This window comes from Mustela putorius, unplaced genomic scaffold (assembly GCF_011764305.1).
Source record: "Mustela putorius furo isolate JIRA1106 unplaced genomic scaffold, ASM1176430v1.1 tig00000242_pilon_pilon_pilon, whole genome shotgun sequence".
Classification (NCBI taxonomy): Eukaryota; Metazoa; Chordata; class Mammalia; order Carnivora; family Mustelidae; genus Mustela; species Mustela putorius.
Window position 1 is genome coordinate 17,106,126 of NW_025421325.1, and position 19,243 is coordinate 17,125,368.

At 42.0% G+C, this 19,243-nt stretch overlaps 1 protein-coding gene and 1 long non-coding RNA gene across 3 annotated transcripts in view; one reads left to right on the forward strand and one right to left on the reverse strand.

Annotated features, from left to right (window-relative positions):
• The first annotated feature begins 1,123 nt into the window (after positions 1–1,123).
• EXTL3 (exostosin like glycosyltransferase 3) overlaps positions 1,124–19,243 on the forward strand; it is a 101,826-nt gene continuing 83,706 nt past the window's right edge. Inside the window, exons 1-2 of one of the 2 annotated variants that reach the window (XM_013047147.2) lie at positions 1,124–1,230; positions 3,230–3,385. The gene's annotated coding sequence lies outside the window, so the exon portion shown is untranslated. Of the gene's footprint in view, positions 1,231–3,081; positions 3,386–19,243 lie in introns of those variants that run through there. The other variant, XM_045078376.1, reaches the window with a different exon arrangement.
• LOC106003963 lies at positions 1,228–18,995 on the reverse strand. The gene is made up of 3 exons (XR_001176763.2): positions 18,251–18,995; positions 11,227–11,274; positions 1,228–1,596 (listed from the first exon to the last, which is right to left on the reverse strand). It is a non-coding gene; the product is annotated as an uncharacterized LOC106003963 (long non-coding RNA).

Genomic DNA, 19,243 nt, shown 5'->3' on the forward strand with positions numbered 1-19,243 from the left:
TCCTGAGAGCACCATAGCACCTGCTTTAAATGTTAGTTGGACCCTTTGCTTAAACTCACCTGATGTTAACACATCAGTCACTAAATGAGGATAAAAGGAGTAGTTACCAAAATTCTTCTTTTCACTAGCACCACTCTGTGAGAAGAAGGAAACCTCAGGAGAATGGGATCCTCTGGGAGTGATTTCTTTCTTATAGGTGTATTCTGCCTTTGCTGTAATTGTTTTTTGGAAGAGAATAGAATTGGGAGTGTTGGAACCTGTGTTCCTCTTGCCTTTCCAACACTTAGCTTTGCTAATACCAGATGATGTTTTCCTCCCTTAAGTAGCATGGAGTAGGCAGAGGCTGTTAAAATGTCTGATCGTAGGAGCACCTGGGTAGCTCAGTCGGTTAAGTGTCTGCCTTTGGGTCAGGCCATGATCCCAGGGTCATGAGATCAGGTCCCTTGTTGGGCTCCCTGCTCAGCAGGGATCTGCTTCTCCCTCTGCACCCCTCCTCATGCTGCACTCTCTCCCTCTGAGGTAAATAAATACAATCATTAAAAAATGTATAATTAGAGCGATTATTTGCTTTTCTTACAATACGGTTTTCTTGAGGCACATCAGATTCATCTGTCTTCATGGTGGTAAAGATTGTCGGGTACAGCTGACAGTTATACCCTTGACTTTACTGGTTCTTGAAGTGTAGTCCCTGGGTCAGCAGCAGAAGGAGCATCGCCTGGGAGTTTCTGGGAACTAGAAAATCTTTGGTCCCATCCCCTGAGTCAGAAGCTCTAGGGATGGGACCCAGGAGTTTGCATTTTAATAAGCCTTCTGGGTGATTCTGATGCATGCTCAGATTTGAGAACTGCTGATCTAGAATGTTGGCAATTAATGCTTGGTGGTGATGTGTATATCTTGAATTTGAGCAAAAAGAAAGAAAGGCAACCATAACCATTAGCCAGGTATGTAAACCATCACTCTAAAGAATTCCAAAACTATACAGAAAACATTTTTCCTCATTAAAAAAAAGATTTTATTTATTTATTTGACAGAGAGAGAGAGAGAAACAGCGAGAGCAGGAAGACGAGCAGGGGGAGTAGAAGAGAGAGAAACAGGCTTCCCCCACTGAGCTGCGAGCCTGATGCAGGGCTCGATCTCAGGACCCTGGAGTCATGACCTGACCCGAAGGCAGACGCTTAACCCATTGAGCCACCGAGGCGCCCACGAAGCAGATACTGTCATGACTGTATGGTGAATATAAGCCTTGCTCAGTTTATTGATATGTTGTTCTTTCATATGTTTTTATTGGCTGTCAGTTTGAAGAAGGCAGGATCATCCACAAATAGAATTTGTCATAGCTTGATGTCCTTTAGTCACGAAACACAGGTTACACTTCCTGTGGCTCAAATGGTGGGGAATGGATGAGGGAGAAGAGACATACGCAGGCGGATTTGTTGTTGACATTATGCCTTTTTAGCATTGTCTTACCTCTCTGCCAGCTGACAGAGCTTCTTAAGGTTAGGTTCAAGAAGCTCATGAAACGGTGGGGGTGGGGGTGGGTAGTGATGGGACGCACAGTGTCAGTCAACCACCAGAGGTCTTCCTGCTTCTTCAGTCCTATTGGAAAGAAAAGCTGTTGAGGGGCTCTCGTTCACCTGCATGGCAGCTGCCAACAAGAAAAGCATGTGGAGAGTTATTTTCACGTCTTCCCTCTTCAGACTTAAGCAGAAGGAGGGAGATCTACTCAAGAAGGACAAATATGCCTGTTATTGGCAGGAACATTAACAATTTGATACTGTGATATTCTTTTAAAAATATATATGATCATTTTTCCTTGCAGGTCCGAAGACTGCCTGTATTACCAAGGGCATACAATAAGATTACCTCAAGACTAATTTAGGTGTCATCTCACATAACTCCCTAAGCTTATCCCTCATGTGTAGCACTGAGTACACTGTTAAAATTATTGGCTTACTTGTTAGCTTCCTTACTGGAGGATAAATTCTTAGAGGGCCGAGAGTTTTTGTCTTGCCCATTGTATCCATGGTGCTCCTTGAATGATATATGTTCAGTGGATTTTTTTTTAAAAGATTTTTATTTATTTATTTAACAGAGATCACAAGTAGGCAGAGAGACAGAGGCTTAACCCACTGAGCCACCCAGGCGCCCCTGTTCAGTGGATTTTTTTTGGGGTGAATGAATCAACCTAAGGGAGAAAAAAAATGTTTTTTAAAACACTCTCAAGGGGTGCCTGGGTGGCTCAGTGGGTTAAGCCTCTGCCTTCAGCTCGGGTCATGGTCCCAGGGTCCTGGGATGGAGCCCCACATCGGGCTCTCTGCTGAGCAGGGAGCCTGCTTCCCCCTCTCTCTCTGCCTGCCTCTCTGCCTGCTTGTGGCCTCTGTCTGTTAAATAAATTTAAAAAAAAATCTTTAAAACACTCTTGATATTAGAGCATGAGCTTGGTGCTATTTATACAAAGGCAAATAAGACAGGCTTCCAGCCATCAAGGTGATCTAGTCTTATTGAGGGGACACACATTAGTAAGTACTCTATATATAGTGTAAGGAAGACTTCACAGAGGATTTGACCTTGGAATGGGGTTTTAGGGGTTGAATAGGAGTTTGCCAGGAAGATCAGGTGAGGTGGGAAGACATATAGAAGGAAGGGTATATCAGAATCAGGTACCAGTAGGTGCCAAGACACAAGCTTGTGAAGCAGCACAGGCCATTCCAAAAACAAGGGGTCATTTACTATTACTGAAATACTTGTGTGTTGATGAAGGGGAGAATGGATGAGATGTATGTTTGGAGATGAGGCCAGGGTAAGGGGCTTACAAGTTATTAGATAAACAGTCAGGATTCATGAAAGGGATTTAAGTGAGGTGATGGGTTGGACTGATTTGTGAAGATGGGCATTGACAGGGTGCAGGCTGGGGAAGTGGTGGGTGTGGAGCTGTGCTTGGAGACCGGCCAGGGGTGGGTGAAAGGAAGCAGGCTGCTGAGGAGTTCAAGGTGACTACGTGGGTGGTAGTGCTACCCTACAACCCAGTGTGTTAAAACAGATGCAGAGTGAGTGTAGGAGGAGATACTGGGTTTGTTTTAGACAGACCAAGTTTAGAAAACAGTGCCGCATTTTGGTAGAAAGGTCCAGAAGGCAGCTGGACATGATGGAGGCTCAGAGAGGAGGCCAGGGATGGAGTAATTCTCAAGTTTATGCACACCTGTGTTCAAATAACTAAATCACTCTTCAGATGGCTGAGATCACTAAGAGAAAGGATATAACTCAAGAAAAGAAGAGACCAGGACAGAGCCTTGGAGAAAAACTTTGAAGGGACAGAAGAAGGCGTCCCCAAATGGTGAGGAAGCAGAGCCATGGCAGACCGGCAGCAAGCACTTCACAAACTCAGGTGTGCCTCAGAATCGCCTGGAGAGCCTCAACGTAAAGCACAAGATCTTGCACCCACACCTGTGGGGATTCTGAGTCAGTAGGTCTGGGGTGGGCCTGAGGATCAAACCTTGAATGTCCTTCCATGCATTGTTGATGCTGCTGGCCACAAGCCAAGCTTTGGGGGGGCACTAGAATGCACAATGAGGAGGCAAGAGAGTGGTCATTGGAGGGTATGAGACTTCTGGGGATGTAAGAACCTTGGGCACATTTATAAGTTGAGGCGAGAGATGGGAGAAGTTGGACATTCTGGAGAGAAAAGCAGTGATTCGTGGATGAGATCAGGGGAGTGAACCCAAAAGAAGATGGAGGTACCAGAGACGGTCCCAGTAAGCATATTAAAGGACTGTGGTGTCCACTTTTAAAACCAAAGCCCCCTTCAAGTAAGAGGACTTTCTCGTGGCTTCTCCTTCCTCTGTTGTGTTTCCATCACCTGCCTCCTAGAGCTGCTGTTCACTTTTACCTTTCTGGCTCCCCCACCATGCCTAGGAGCCTTTATCTCTCTGTCAAAATCCTCCCTGCACTGTCACTTCCGTGCACGGATACATAAAGAGATGACTTGCTACAGATGAATGATCAGTAATGAATAGACTTTCAGCAACACAAGGCGTTTCAAGGATAAAGGAAAATTTCAAAACCTGTTTGATCATTATTGCTAAAATTGGGTTTCTACCACCTTCTTGCTAGAATTGCCATCAAGAGCTGCTTGACAGCTCCCCTGGGCTATCACAGCCCGGTACTGCAATCACAGTGAAGCAGAGAGACGCAGCTGTCTCTCTTCTACTGACGAAAGCCTGCTTCCTTGTAGCCTCCGAGCCCTCAAACTAGAAAAGCTTCAAAAACCACTTTGTACGATGAAAAACGCAACCCCCACCACAAGGATAGCTGTGAGCCGTCATATGCCTGCGTGCGTGTCACATTGTCTGAGTTCTAGACAACAACGATTTATTGAGGGCTTCTCATAAAACAAGCCACCACTGAGATCCAAAGATTAGTAAAATACTGTAGGGATTCAGAGAGGACCTTCATGCCCCTTTCTTTTCTAAGTGCTATATCAACCAAAATGATACAGTTAGAAGAAACAGGCTGGGACTGAAATACCACCTTTCATGTTGCTAAAGCTGGTTTGGACAATGTGGCGTGCACCCGAGGCCAACACTGGCTTCTTGTTTCTTCCTCCAGGACCTGAACTGTCCCCCTGGACATAGGCAAGGTCATTGGAACCGGCTTTACCTGCCGCTGCATGAGGAGAGAACACATGGCCCTTGGGTAGTGTGTGCATAATGACCCTGTACACGGTCTCGTCCATCATAGAAGTAATTTGTGTTTTCCTTGAGCAAGTAAGGGAAGTGGGCAGAGAGAAGGTTAGAAGCTCTCCTCTTTGTACTATGGAGAAAGACAGTTTCCTATATTCTTGATCAAAGCAAGCACTGGGGAGATGGGAGAAGCATGGTCTCCCCTCTCCAATAGTTTGATCCTCTGATGCATGGGTTTTATAATTAGCCCCATGGCCAGCTGAGGATGGGGCTGCTCTCTTGTTACACACGTGTTGGAAGTGGTAAGGCAGATATGTGGGTGGGTGTGTTCCAGGTATTAGGGGCAATCTGGCTCCACTTTCATGGGACTCTACCTCAAACATAGAGCACCCTGGTGTATCTGCCTGGGACAAGAGGGCTGCCCAGCTCAGCCAGCAGAAGTCTCCATAAAGGGATTTATGTTGTAGATGAACTCCAGCACTTTCCTATGCTCTGTTCTGGTTCTCCACTCAGGAATGTCCAGCCGTGTTTGGCCCTGAGCTAAATATAGTGTTAGAGTACTCTACTAATACCATGCCAGCAAATAAAATGGCCCTGAATTAGAATACTTCTGCCATTTTTAATTTCCAAAAGGCAATTTTAAGAGTCTCATGCTCTACCGACTGAGCTAGCCGGGCCAAAAGGCAATTTTAGTTCCTGCCCCAAGAAGCTCTCAATCTAATGGAATAAGCCAAATGCCTATATAAATAATTACAACCCAATCTGAGTATTTTCAAGTCAAAATTAAAACATTTATAGCAGCTTAGAGGAGGCAGCATCAATTCTATCTGGGAGAGGGGGAAAAGATTTTAAATAAGATAGCTTTTTAAAATAAGATAGCTTTTTAAAAAACTTTATTTTGAAAAAAAAATTCAAACATGGAAAAGTTGTAAGAAAGGGAACATTAACTCAAATTCACCAGTTGTTAACATTTTGCTACACTCTCTTTCAATACTTGCATTTTAGTTGTTACTATGAATTTTGCTGAAACAAAATAAAGTTGCAGACATTACCATAAATTCTCCCTAAATCCCTCAGGATATATCTCTTAAGAACAAGAACATTCTCTTATATACTCATACAGTGCAATTTTTAAATTCAGGAAATTTAATATTACTATAATGCTATTCTATAATAAACAGTCCATTTTCAAGTTTCACCACCTGTTTCTATAATGTGTTTTTTAGCAATTTTTTTTCCAATTTAACATCCAACCCCATTTCGTTGTCATGTTTCTTTAGTCTCCTTTGATCTCTGGTATTTCCTCAGCCCAGCCCCCACCTCCCTCCTTCCCTCTTGGCTTCCTCTCTTTTTTCACAACATTGACATTTTTAGAATCTAGGCCAGTTGTTTGGTGAAATGTTCCTCAACTTGGGTTTGTTTGATTGTTACCGCCTGGTTAGATTACTTCATGATTTCTTCTTTTTCTCTTTTGAAATAATTTCAAACTTACATAAAAGTCAGAATTATATAGAGTTTTGCAACTTTTTTGTAAGTTCCAAGTGATTTTTTTTTCCCTAAGATTTTATTTATTTATTTGACAGAGAGAGACACAGCGAGAGAGGGAACACAAGCAGGGGGAGTGGAAGAGGGAGAAGCAGGCTTCCAGCTGAGCAGGGAGCCTGGTGTGGGGCTTGATCCCAGGACTGTGGGATCATGACTTGAGCCAAAGGCAGACGCCCAACGACTGAGCCACCCAGGCACCCCCATTCCAAATGATTCTTACCCAGATTCACCAATTTTTGACATGTGCTACATCCACATTATCATTCTTTCTTCCTCTCTCCTTCTCCCTTTTTGTGTGTTTGGTGTGTGTTTGTGTGTGTGTGTTGTGTGTACAGAATAGTTTTGGTTTTTTTTTTTTTTAAAGTAAGCTCTACACCCAATATGGGGCTAACTCACAATCCCAAAATCAAGAGTCACGTGCTCCACCAAGGGAGCCAGCCACCCACCCCCTAGAATAGTTGTGTTTGTTGTTGTTGTTTTTTAAAATTCTGAACCAGTAAAGAAAAAGTGTCACCTTTGTAATGACAGCTTAGATTTAAAAACTTATACATTTAAGGTATATAACATGATTTTGTGTGTATATTCATAGTAAAAGGATTATTGCAGTCAGGCTAATTAACAGATCCACTTCTTCACCTGAAAAGAGTTACCATTTTTTTCTTTTTTGTGGTGACAGCGCCTCAAATCTAACCTGTTAGCGGGGCACCTGGGTGGCTCAGTGGATTAAGCCACTGCCTTTGGCTCAGGTCATGATCTCAGGGTCCCAGGATCGAGTCCCGCATCGGGCTCTCTGCTCAGCAGGGAGCCTGCTTCCCTCTCTCTCTCTCTCTCTCTCTGCCTGCCTCTCTGTCTACTGTGATCTCTCTCTGTCAAATAAATAAATAAAATATTTAAAAAAAAATCTAACCTGTTAGCAAATTTCCAGTATTCACATCCAGTATTATTGACTATAGTCATTATGCTGTACATTACATCTGTACACTTATTCCTCTTGCATAACTGCAACTTTGTGGCCTTTGACCAACATCTCTCCACTTCCTCCACCGCTAGCACCCCTGGCAGCCACCATTCTACTCTCTGCTTCTATGTATTTGACTTGTTTAGATTCTACATGTAAGTAAGGTCATGCAGTGTTTTTCTTTCTGCATCTGGCTTATTTCACTCAGTTTAATGTCCTTCAGGTTCATCCTGGTTGTCACAAATGGCAGGATTTCTTTCTTTTTTAAGGCTGAATAATATTTTATTGTTTGTGCATGTCTGTGTGTGTGTATGTGTGTGTGTATACACATAGACACACATATAATACAACTGTGGCATATATATACATCTCTACTTTTTAATGCATTTGTTCATGGATGGATAATTAAGGTTTTCCCCCTATCTTGGCTATTGTGAGTAATGCTGCCATGAGCATGGGAGTGCAGATATCTCTTCTAGGTACCTGCACTTCAGTTCTTTTGGATATATACCCAGACTAGGCATTGCTGGATCCTGCGGTAGTTCTGATTTTTTAAATTTAATTTGATTTTTGATTCGATTTAACTGAATAATTTCTTTAAAGTAGGCTCCACACCGAGCATGGAGCCCAACACAGGGCTTGAACTCACAACCCTGAGATCAAGACCTGAGCTGAGATCAAGAGTTGGACACTTAACCGACTGAGCTACCCAAGCTTCCCGGTAGTTTTGTTTCTAAGGAATAGTTCTTTTGAGTGGGGAGTGGCAACCTCCATACTGCTTTCCAAAATGTCTGTACCCCAAAATTATATTACCACCAACAGTGTACAAAGGTTCCCGTTTCTCTACACCTTGCCAACACTTGTTATCTCTTATCTTTTTGATAATAGTGATCCTAGCAAGTATGAGGTGATATCTCATTATGGTTTTGATAAGCATTTCCTCAATGATTAGTGATGGTGAGCACCTTTTTTGTACTTGCTGACCATTTGTATATCATCTTTGGAAAAATGTCTGTTCAGGATTATTCTCAGTTTTTAATTGGGTTGTTTTGTTTCCCCGCCTCCCCCCCCCCACTGAGTTACAGGTGTTCTTTATATATTTTAGATATTAACACTTATCAGTTATATGGTTTGCAAATATTTTCTCCTAACCTGTAGATTGCCTTTTCATTTTATTGATTCTTTGCTTTGTAGAAACTTCTGTCTTTGGTGACTGAGCTTTTGTTGTCATATAATTGACAGCTTTTCGGGTAGGTCTTGAAGGGGGTGAAGAAGCTTGCCTGTTGGACAGAAGAACTTGGGCATGGGAAGGGAATTATAGCCAGAGGGCTCCGAATGTGCAGAGATGTAAACCAGTATGTACATGAAATAGTTGGTGACTCTCCAATATCTTAGAGTAACTGGTCTGAAGGAGAAGGGACAAGAAAGCCAGTTGGAACTTACCATGTTAAGGAATTTGGACTTTGTTCCATAAGAAAAAAGAAAATGTTGAAGATTTTTTAAGCAAAGAGATAGTAGTATCACATTTATTTTCTTTAGGAAGATTAACTCTAGGGCACTGTGGAGGAGGAAGGGGCAAGAGAAACAAAATAGGAGGGTAATGCACTGAAGCAGCTGGTGAAGAGACCCAAAGGAAGGGGTGGAGGGGAATGTTTGCTGAATTCCTACTGTGCACTGGCCATTTTGCATGTGATATCTCATTTCACTATCACAAAAACCAGAGGTCAGAGAGGTTAAGTAATTTGGCCCAGAACTATTGTAGTTAATATTTGGACCCAGGCCCATGTGACTCTAAGGCTCACTCAGAACTACAGTGAGATCCTGAGGAATGGAGACAAGAAGGATCCCAGCTGGTGTTAGTCATGAAAATGACTACTAGGGAAGGGAAAGAACTGGGGAGGTCAGAGAAAATGGTGATTGTGTTAACAGTAGCTATAAATGTGGTTTGGGTGGCTGGGTATATGAAATACTTAGGGCAAGATACTTAGTGGGCAGTTTGGCTCAAGAGCTTGGGAGGGTCTTGATTAGGGTAGAAATGTGGCTGCTTAAGTCGTGAACGCATATAGCCAGGAGAGTGCTGAATGCAAACAGAAGATGGTGAGGGGCGGAATTCTTGGTACACCTTCATTTAAAGGTGGTGGGGAAAGAAGAGTCAGTGGGAGAAAAGAGAAAGTGTAGTGAGAGAGTGATGTGATGAGAAGCCAGGATTGGACCATTTTAAGAAGCTGGGTGATGAGAACTACCAAGTACTGAAGAGGAATTGCAAAGGGAGGCCTAAAAAGATTCATTGGCATTTACTCAATGAGGAAGTCTTTGGTTACCATAATGAGAGCAATTTTAGTAGCTTGGCGGAAGTCAGCCTTCTGGATGTTACAGAGTGAGTGGTGGGAGAGGAGTGGGCATAGAGTAGAGATGACTCTTGAGAATTCTGGTGAATGATGATGATGACAGCAGTTATGTAAGAGAGCTTACTATTGGCCAGGCACTGGGCTGATAATTTACTCTCATTAACCAAGTTAACCCATAACCTCTATGAGGTATATGCTATTATTATCCCCATTTTGTTATGAGGAAATTGTAGCCAAGATAATTTATAGAGGTTAAGGAATAAGCCCAAGGTTTATACTTCTAACAGTAGATCAAGGATTCAAAATCTAAATCTTTCAGAGTTCAAATCTGGGTTTGCAAGATGGTGGTAGTTGGGGCCGGAGCCTGTGTATAAGCAGTGGGGGAAATCCCAGTAGCGAGGAGAATATTGACTATATGTATAAAGGGAATGATTGATGGAGCAAGGTCACAGAAAGTAGGAATATCAGATCATGTTAAAAAACAGAGTGCCCACTTTTGGACACCTCTTTTTCGTCAAAGGCCAGAACAGATGAGAGAAGAATCCATGAATATGGACCAGATGTCAGCTAAGGTAGATTTTTTTTTTGAGATTTGAGGAAAAATTGGCTTACTTAAAAAAGTTCTCATTCCACTTTGGGACTTCCTTCGAAAGGTCAGTGTCTTCTCCAAGATTTTTGTTAATTTCTGGAAGTTCATAATGCGGTTTCTTTGGCTTTTGAGTTTCTGCTTCCACTAAATTCTTGATCTCACTTGTAATTCAGTTTCCTTGTTTCTATTCCTTGGTTCCAGGCTGACCCAGCTGTAGAACTCAGACCTGTCCCCTCTGCATCTTTTTCCTTGATTTCCCCCAAATCACTCACAAAAGGCATTTGTGCATGTGTCAGATATTACTGAAGGCTTCAGGGATTTTATATCCTTAGCAACACAAAACAATGTGAAGTCCAGTAATAGAAGATTCTATTTTAAACATGACTTCCGCTCCCCCTTCCCGGGAACTCTCTCCCCAAGCTTCAAGCTCCCACGCCATTATTTAAGCACCAGCTCTCCTTTCACTCCTCCCATTTCCTCTCCCCTTTGCCCTGTTCCAGACTTCATAGTCTTCCTCTTTTTTAAAATGCAGATCTGTTTAGCAATCTCTTTGTTTCACAGTTTTATTACAAGCCAAGCTTTCTTCTTCCATACTCCACAAGTGTAATATTGAGGTAGATTCCTCTAGAAGGCATTGTCTATCCCTGAGAGGAACTTTGCATCAGCTGCTAAAACAATAATCTTTTCACTCAGTACTTACAGATGGCTTAAATGTGGGAGAAGAGAACTTAAAGGGATTATGTGTGTTGCTTCTCTTTTCTCAGTGAATATGAGATGTACTTTTCTGTTGAGGTAGGAATGGGTCTAGGAGAGATCTGACAACTAAGGTGAGGGATTCTGACAAAGAAATTTACCAGGTTTCTAAACTATGATAAAATACCATATTTACATAGAATGATTCCTTAAACTAAGCCTACAAATGAGTAGAATTGATTCTCAGGCTGGAGATGAATTATTCAGTTTACTGAGTGCTCTGGTCAATATGAGAAAAGTAGAAAAACCAACAGAGAAGGGAAAAGTCAGTGTAAGTAAACTAAAGTCAGGATAATGGAGATCACAGTCCTTGCTGATCCTTTCTATCCCCCCAACACAGGCATGAATACATACATGCAGTTTCAGCATTGTTCTGGGCCTAGATAGCTGTTCATCTTGCAGCTGAAAAAGGACAAAGGAGTTGCATTAGTTGTTTGTTGTCCCCTAACAAATGACCTCAAATGTAGTGATTTAAAACACAACTAGTGGGGTGCCTGGGTGGCTCAGTTGGTTGGGTGGCTGCCTTCGGCTCGGATTGTGATTCCAGGGTCCTGGGATTGAGCCCCGCATAGGGCTCCCTGGTCAGCAGAGAGCCTGCTTCTCTCTCTCCCTCTGCTTGCCTCTCTGCTTACTTGTGCTTTCTCTCTCTCTGTCAAATCAATAAATAAAATCTTAAAAACACACACACACATAACTAGTTATTATCTCTCAGTTTCTGTAGGTCAAGAATTCGGGAGCAACTCAGCTGGCTGGCTCTGGCTCAGGATCTTTCATGGGCTGCATCATTTGAAGGCCAGACTGGGGCTGGAGGATCTGCTCCCAATCCCATTCACATGGTTGCTGGCAGGAACCTTCAGTTCCTTACCACATGGGTCTCTCTACAGTGTTGCTCATGACATGGCCTCTAGCTTCTTTCAGAGCGAGTGATCGAAGAAAGAAACCCACCACAGTGAAAGCTGAAATACCTTATATAACTTAATCTCAGGAGTGACTTACCATCATTTCTGCATTGTTCTGTTGGTCAGAGATCATCTGTGGTACAGTGTGGACAGGGACTACATGAGGCTGTCAATACTAGGGCTAGAGATTGCTGGGGATGTTTTGGAGGCTGGTTACCAGAGAAGTCTTTCCAAAAACGTTTTGTGTGTGTGTGTGTGTGTGTGTGTGTGTGTGTATATCTCTGCGTGGGCTGATACCTTAAAATGCCAGGAAGAGGGTATAGTTAGATAGTTATCTGACTTCTGGATTTAATATTAGAACTGGTAAAATAACAAATAATTAGTGGGGGGGCACCAAAATAAGTATGTCTCAGGATTTTGTCATGTAGGGAAGATTTTTAAAAAGCTGCCATTTACCACCATTTTTATTTTCTAAGAAGGAATTTTAACATAAGAAAGGGGAAGGGACATAATCTCAAAATAAAGGACAATCTTTAAATTGAGTAAATTTAGCTTTATTAAAAGCTCAATAACTTGCCTTTGCTTTTCTCATTGAACTGTGGACTGACAAAAATTTTATCTAATCTTGGTCCACAGACTGTCATTCAGGGACCACTGAGAACAGACATGGAATGTTCTAGTACCTTTAGAGATGAGAATGAACACAACAAAGCAAAAAGAAGTTGTTGAAATGGCTGATACGTAAAGATAGCAATTTTATAAAATTTTGCTCGTAGGCTGGAAGCCACAGAACTGACAAATACTTACCAGTTTCTGTGTTTTTTGCTATTAATTTGTATTCCTACTGGTATTTAGATGTTTATTATTTAAGCTAATTAAAGAGGAAATATATAAAAAGTGAACATCATTACAGCATATTTAAATGTACATAAAAGTAATAGAAATGCATGGTGCTGTTTGAACTTTTAAAATATTTTCATATTTAGTATATTTTACATATAATTAATGTATTTTTTGATTACTTGCATCATTTATCTCATTTACCCTTTTTCTAAATAATCACCTCTTCATTTTATAGGTGTGTATTTCTTTATAATGTTATAATAATAACAATGTTATTATTTGTGTCCCTTATTACAGAAAATGAACTTTCTGGGGGCGCTGACTGGCTCAGTTGGCATAGCACGTGACTCTTGATCTGGAGGTTGTAGGTTCAAGCCCATGTTGGGTGTAGAGATTACTTAAAAGATACGACGTATCTGATACTATCCATTAGAGGTGAGCTTTGGATTGTTAATTGTGGCCCCCAGAACTGATGGATTTGTAGAACTATCACATTTTCTTTTTTTTTTTTTAGAAATACCACATTTTCATTTGGTTTCATTTTTTTTTTTTTAAGATTTTATTTATTTATTTGACACAGAGAGAGAGAGAGATCACAAGTAGGCAGAGAGGGAGGGGGAGGCAGCCTCCCCGCTGAGCAGAGAGCCTGATGCAGGGCTCCATCCCAGGACCCTGAGATCATGACCTAAGCTGAAGGCAGAGGCTTAACCCACTAAGCCACCCAAGTGCCCCTCAATTTTGATTTTATAACCAAATTGGCTAACTAAGAAATTAATTGATGTTCTGTAAGTACTTCTTTGACATTTTGCCAATTTTCAATTGGAATGCTTTGTTTACTTGAGGTATTTTTAAGTGAAAGCATAGCAAGCCTTTTTGAATCTATGGGTAGCTTTTTTGGTGTAAGGACATTCCTGAAGTCATAGAGCTGCATATAGTGTGACATTGGAACTCAGCTGTCAGTGCTCTCCCTAATTTTTTTTCTTTTTTTCTGGTTACAGCTCTCATTGTGCGAAATTCTGCAAACACTCAGACATGCTATGTTGAGGCATGCTGTGTTTAGCTGAGCACATTTTTGCACTCACTAGCATAATTTAGAGTAAATGTTAGGAACCTGTATTTTTGTGGCGGGGAACATATGTATCATTACTTGGAACTTCCAGGAACAAGCTTAGGAAATTTTGATGGCATTTTGATACTTACTGATCATCAGACATGACTGCCCCTGCAAAGCTATGCTGACATGGTAGGGAGAGAATAAGAAGTCACAGAAGAGACAGCACTTGAAGGAAGAAGAGACCTTACAGGCAGATACATTGTATTTTTAGGGATGACAGCTAATTTTTGAAATGTTAACTGGTCATTACAGATTACACTTCTTATGTAGATAACCGGTTTGAACCAGGCTAAGTAAGCATCCTAATGAATGTGAAACTAGTACAAAATTTCTTTTTCACAGCCACATAGAAGGTAGTGAGTACTACGACATGAGGCAAGGAGTTAACAAATCCTTTTTTTTTTTTTTTAAAGATTTTATTTATTTATTTGAAAGAGAGAGAGAGAGCAAGCATGAATGGGGGGTGGGGCAGAGAGGGAGAATCAGGCTCCCTGTGGAGCAGGGAAGCAGGGAGCCAGACATGGGGCTCAATCCCAGGACCCCAGGATCATGCCTGGAGCCAAAGGCAGACACTTAACTGACTGAGCTACCCAAGTGCCCCAACAAATCCTTTTTTGACAGTAATGTGTGCTCTGTTTTAGAGGTGATGTTAACTCAGTATTCTTACTACAAATTATTTGCAAACTGTCCTATTCAGATTTTGCCAGATAAAAAAGAGCCTCTTTTAAAAGATAACATCAAAGCCAGAACTTTCAGAGTGAGCCACTTAGCAGGCTAGTGAGTGCCATCCATGGAGCCTCAGAAGATGACCTTTTGTCTTTTTGGCATTGATGGACCAAAGAAAAGAGTAACCTTGGAACTCTAATCTAGGAATTGTCATGCATTGTTCTAATTATAAGCCACAAAACTGCTCAATCATTTATATTTAGAAAAGATCTTGAATAGTGGCTGTCAGCACTTTCCTTTAAAATCAAAGCACTACAGATAGGACGAGTTCTTATCTGACTTAAACTCACCAATAATTCCTGAATCATACCTTTTGAAGGTTGCTGGGGGTCACCAGTGGCTTGCTGGTGATTGATCTGGAAGCCTTGCTGAGTGGATTGTGGGTCTGGCAGCCATTATCATGGAAAGTGACCACGGGTGCCTCTCTCCCTCTACGACTTGAAGTTAACTTTTATCGATTTCTCCTTCTATAGGAGTAAAGCCCCTTTCTCCTGGATATTTACATTTTGGGAAAAACAGGTCATCAGTGAGGATCTTCTAAGGGAGTTCTTTCCTGAAATCTATAAAATAAATTTCCTGATGTAACAACACAGTCTCATTAGTATAATCTGTCACACTCCATGCATTTTCTATTTCTCTAACATCTATGACTCCAAGTATAATTCCCTTGTGAAAGAAATAAATACCAACTTCTTAAGCAGCCAATCTTTCAATTATTTGTACCATTTGAACTCATTTAACAGAATCAGATGCCTCTGTTTGTTCAATCCATTAATGCAACATACAATTTGCATTGCCATCTCCAGCATTTCTCTTGCAATGTGGTGTGATATGGTTGTTAAGATTTCAGCCTTTGGAGTCAAGAGTACTTGGGTCCAGATCCTGGCACCACCACTGACCAGCTGTGTGATTTGGGCGAGTTACATAACCTCTCTGGGCTTCCGTTTTCTCAGTTGTGAAATGGGAATCGTGACGGTACTTACTATGTAGTGTTGTTAGGACTAAATGAGATAATACATTCCACAAACAGAAACGTATTTGCACTAGCTTAAATAAGTAAGGCCTTTCTGCCTGCCTTTCTTTCTTTCTGTTTTTCAATAGCAAGGCTACGTGAGCAATCCCAAGGATACCCAGTGACACCTGGGATATATACGACCAGAGCTGGAGAGTGCGCAACCTCTGAGGCTTCTCCATCTCCCACAGGACTGTTTGCTTCACTCTGTGTGTTGGCTCTATTTTCTGCAGACCAGCATTCTTGGCTTATCACTGTGCCCATGTCCAGAGATCCTTTCCTCCAAATCCATACAATTTATTAGATGAGGCACTTTTATCACCTGACTCCTGCTCCCAAGTTTCCAGATAAGAAGAAGTCTGATCAGCTGGGGCTAGAAAGGTTGAAGCTCTTAGATAAGAATGGTGGCTATTTCCAAAGGGTCTCTAAGGAGGTGGTGTAATGGTGGGGGTAGGGTGACAGTATTGGCAACGCTAGGATATTCATAGTGACAAAGCTCCAAGGTGCTTAAAGGCTCCATGTTGTGGACTGAATTACTTACTTGAAAAATCTTTTTATTGAAGGATAATATACATATAGAAAAGGACACTAACACAAGTGTACAACTTGATGAATTTTGACAAACTGATAACAGGTGTAAGCAGCGTGCAGCTCAAGAAACAGAGCGTGGCCAGCACACACGTAGCTCCTTTCACACTCTCTTCTGGTCGCTGCTCCTTGGGGTAGATTAGTTTTGCCTGTGTTGATACTCTGCATAAATGGAATCACAGCCCAGGTACTTTCCTCCTGTCTGGCTTCTTTTGCTTAATGTTGTTTGCGAGCTTCCCCAGTATTGGTGTATATATTTGTAGGGCATTCTCATTGCTGTAAAGTATTCATTTGGGTGAGTACACTACACTTTGTTGATCTAGTCTATCCCTGATGGACATGAGGTTGTTTTCTGTATCTGTCTATTCCTTGTGGTGCTGTTGTGAATTTGTTTTGTTGATGTGCACACATTACTCCTGATTACTTTTACCACCACAGGCTCATGCAGGGTGTGCTGAATTATTTTCCATCATATATAATTGAATTGAGGGTCTCTTATGGGTGAATATTGTTATGCTTTTTATCTGGTGATTTCTTATCTTTTTATGTTATGAGTTTCATGGTGTGAGAGAAGTGTTATATTTTAAACATTTTGCATACGTGCAAAAAACCCTGCATATATTTGGAGAGAATGCTCAACTATTTGTTGATGGAATGAATGAATAAACAAATAAACAGTGGTGTATGCCTTTTCCTTTTCTGGGAACATGCCGTATTTATAGGAGAGGCTCTCATTGCTGTATTTAGACAAGGCTGATCTGCTGCTTAGCCAAAGCTGATTGATCAAGGGGTCAGCACAGGACCCAAGCCAGGACAATCGTGTCTCTTTTCCAGGAACTTAAAATCTGGAACAAAAAGAGGCAGACTGGGCACTGCAAAGTCCCTGTGACTGTGCTCTAGAGAGAAGACCCACAGGCTCCTGCTTTGGTACCAAAGGCATACTGGGTTCCTTGAAGCGTATAAAGATCTGCATATATGACAGTTAAATAACAAAGCAAAACTATTTGATTGAGTTCCAAAATGCAAAGTAGAGACAATAAATGTTGTAAAAGGTCACAATATGGAGTGATCAGTAAACTAGTTTCATTGCATATCTTACTGTCTTGGTTTTCTTTCTTGAGGACAGTTACTGTGAATGTGATTGTATTTTCCAAGCCAGAAACTGCAGAGTTAAGGTAACAGCCCAAGAGAGGAATAATGAGGACTTGGATCCAGGAACTAAGTGTGGGACTGCAGAGAAGAGGTGGTAGGGATCCTATACATGAAATTGTTAGGTCTTAGAAATTGATCTAATGTGAGGGTGAAGAGAAAAATGAAGATGGTGCCAGGTTTTGAGTTTCTATGTTAGGAAAGATAATGGTAACACCATTATAAACAGGGACATTTGAGGAGAGCAAACGGGGAGGGGGTAAAGAAGTTCGGTGCGGGATATAGTAAATTTAAAGTCCTGGCGAGACAGTCATATTGTTCTGGTCAAGAATACTGGCTTTGGAGTTTGGAGGACTTGGAGTTCCTGTTGTACTTTGTACCCCACTCTGTGATCTTGGGCACTGTACTTATTTGGCTTCTTTAAGTCTCTGTTCCTTATAGCTCCCTGTAAGGGTTAAAATGAGACAATGCCTACAAAGGGTTTAGCTTATTGCTTGGCAATTAAGTATTCATAAAACATGTATTGATAGGATGATGATGGTGTGCTTATGTCTGGAGTGCAGCTCGAAGACAGGGACTCAAAGACAGGAATCTGCTTAGAGGAGCATGCATGCGATGCAAGGGAGCTGTTGACACTGGCAACGAAGAGACTGTGGAGAGGAATCAGAAAGTGGCCCTTCATTACTTTTCAGGGAACAACATCTCTTAGGAGACAGGAGAAGGAACAGGAGCCAGAGGGAGAGACTGAATATGGAACTGTTTGAAAGGAAGAAGAAAAAGTGAGAGAGAGGACCGGCTCAAAAGATCCAAAGGAAGAGGATGGTTAGCACCCAGAGCTCTACTGAAGTCGAGACACCAAATTTCCATTGGGTGCCATTTTTCTTCTTAAAGTTTATCTATCTTCAGAATCAAGGAAATCAACCATAGGGAAAACCATGTGGTAAGTCACTTGGATGTGCAGGAGACATTTAGGCTGAGTCCTCTAGGTAGCAGCTATCTGCAGGCCCTCTCTTGTGTGGAGATGAACCAATACCTGGTAATACTTACCATGGCTTCTGGGCTTCTGTTTGTCTCCTCCCACACTGCCAGACTTCTGCCTGCTGCCACAGAGCTCTGGAGGAGAGCCAAGAAGATGAGCTGTTTAAAAAGAGAGAGAGAGAAAGGAAAAAAAGACAACCTTAGATTATTCAGGGTTATTTGGGCATGTCTTCCTCATTTTCATTTCCTGGAATGCTTCTGATTTTTAAAAATTTGCTCCCCCCCCTTTCCTGAACACACTGGTTAAAAGTTAGAAAGGTTGTTGTACATTTGTACATACATGATAGTGGTAGGACTTTGAATATTTGCTCATAGTGATAAACTACTAGCATAGAGTAATAAAGGTGAGGAAAACGGTGAGGTAGGAGGAGAAAGGGAAATAGGGGTGAGTAAGGAGGTGTCAGGAAAGAAGAAAAAGGAGGGTCAGAGGGAGAAATGAAGGGTGTGTTCTGGAAAACGGTTTGCTAGGTTTCTTAAAGTTTTTTGGGGGGTGGAATCTTCAGCTCAAACTGTCCCCTGTGGGAAACTAATCAATCTTCAGTGTTTTCTAGGCCTCCTAGCTAGAGCGTGGGCCTGGGCTCTACCGGGAAGGGTGTATGGGTGGGATATGGCAGCTGTGGAGCTGTCTCTGGGGATGCAGCTTGGCTAGAGTGCCAGACCACCCACGCACAGGGATAGGAGCCTACCGCTGGCCCTCCCCAGCTATTCTCGGTTCTTTTTTTTCTTTCTTTTCTTTTTAAATTTTATTTATTTATTTGACAGATAGAAATCACAAGTAGGCAGAGAGGCAGGCAGAGAGAGAGAGAGGAGGAAGCAGGCTCTCCGCGGAGCAGACAGCCCGATGCGGGGCTCGATCCCAGGACACTGGGATCATGACCTCAGCCGAAGGCAGAAGTTTTAACCCATTGAGCCACCCAGGTGCCCCGCTATTCTTGGTTCTGGTGTGTTCTGGGTGTTCTGGGTTCCCTGCTCAGGAAACCTTGGAGCAGAAGCCCTGCCCAT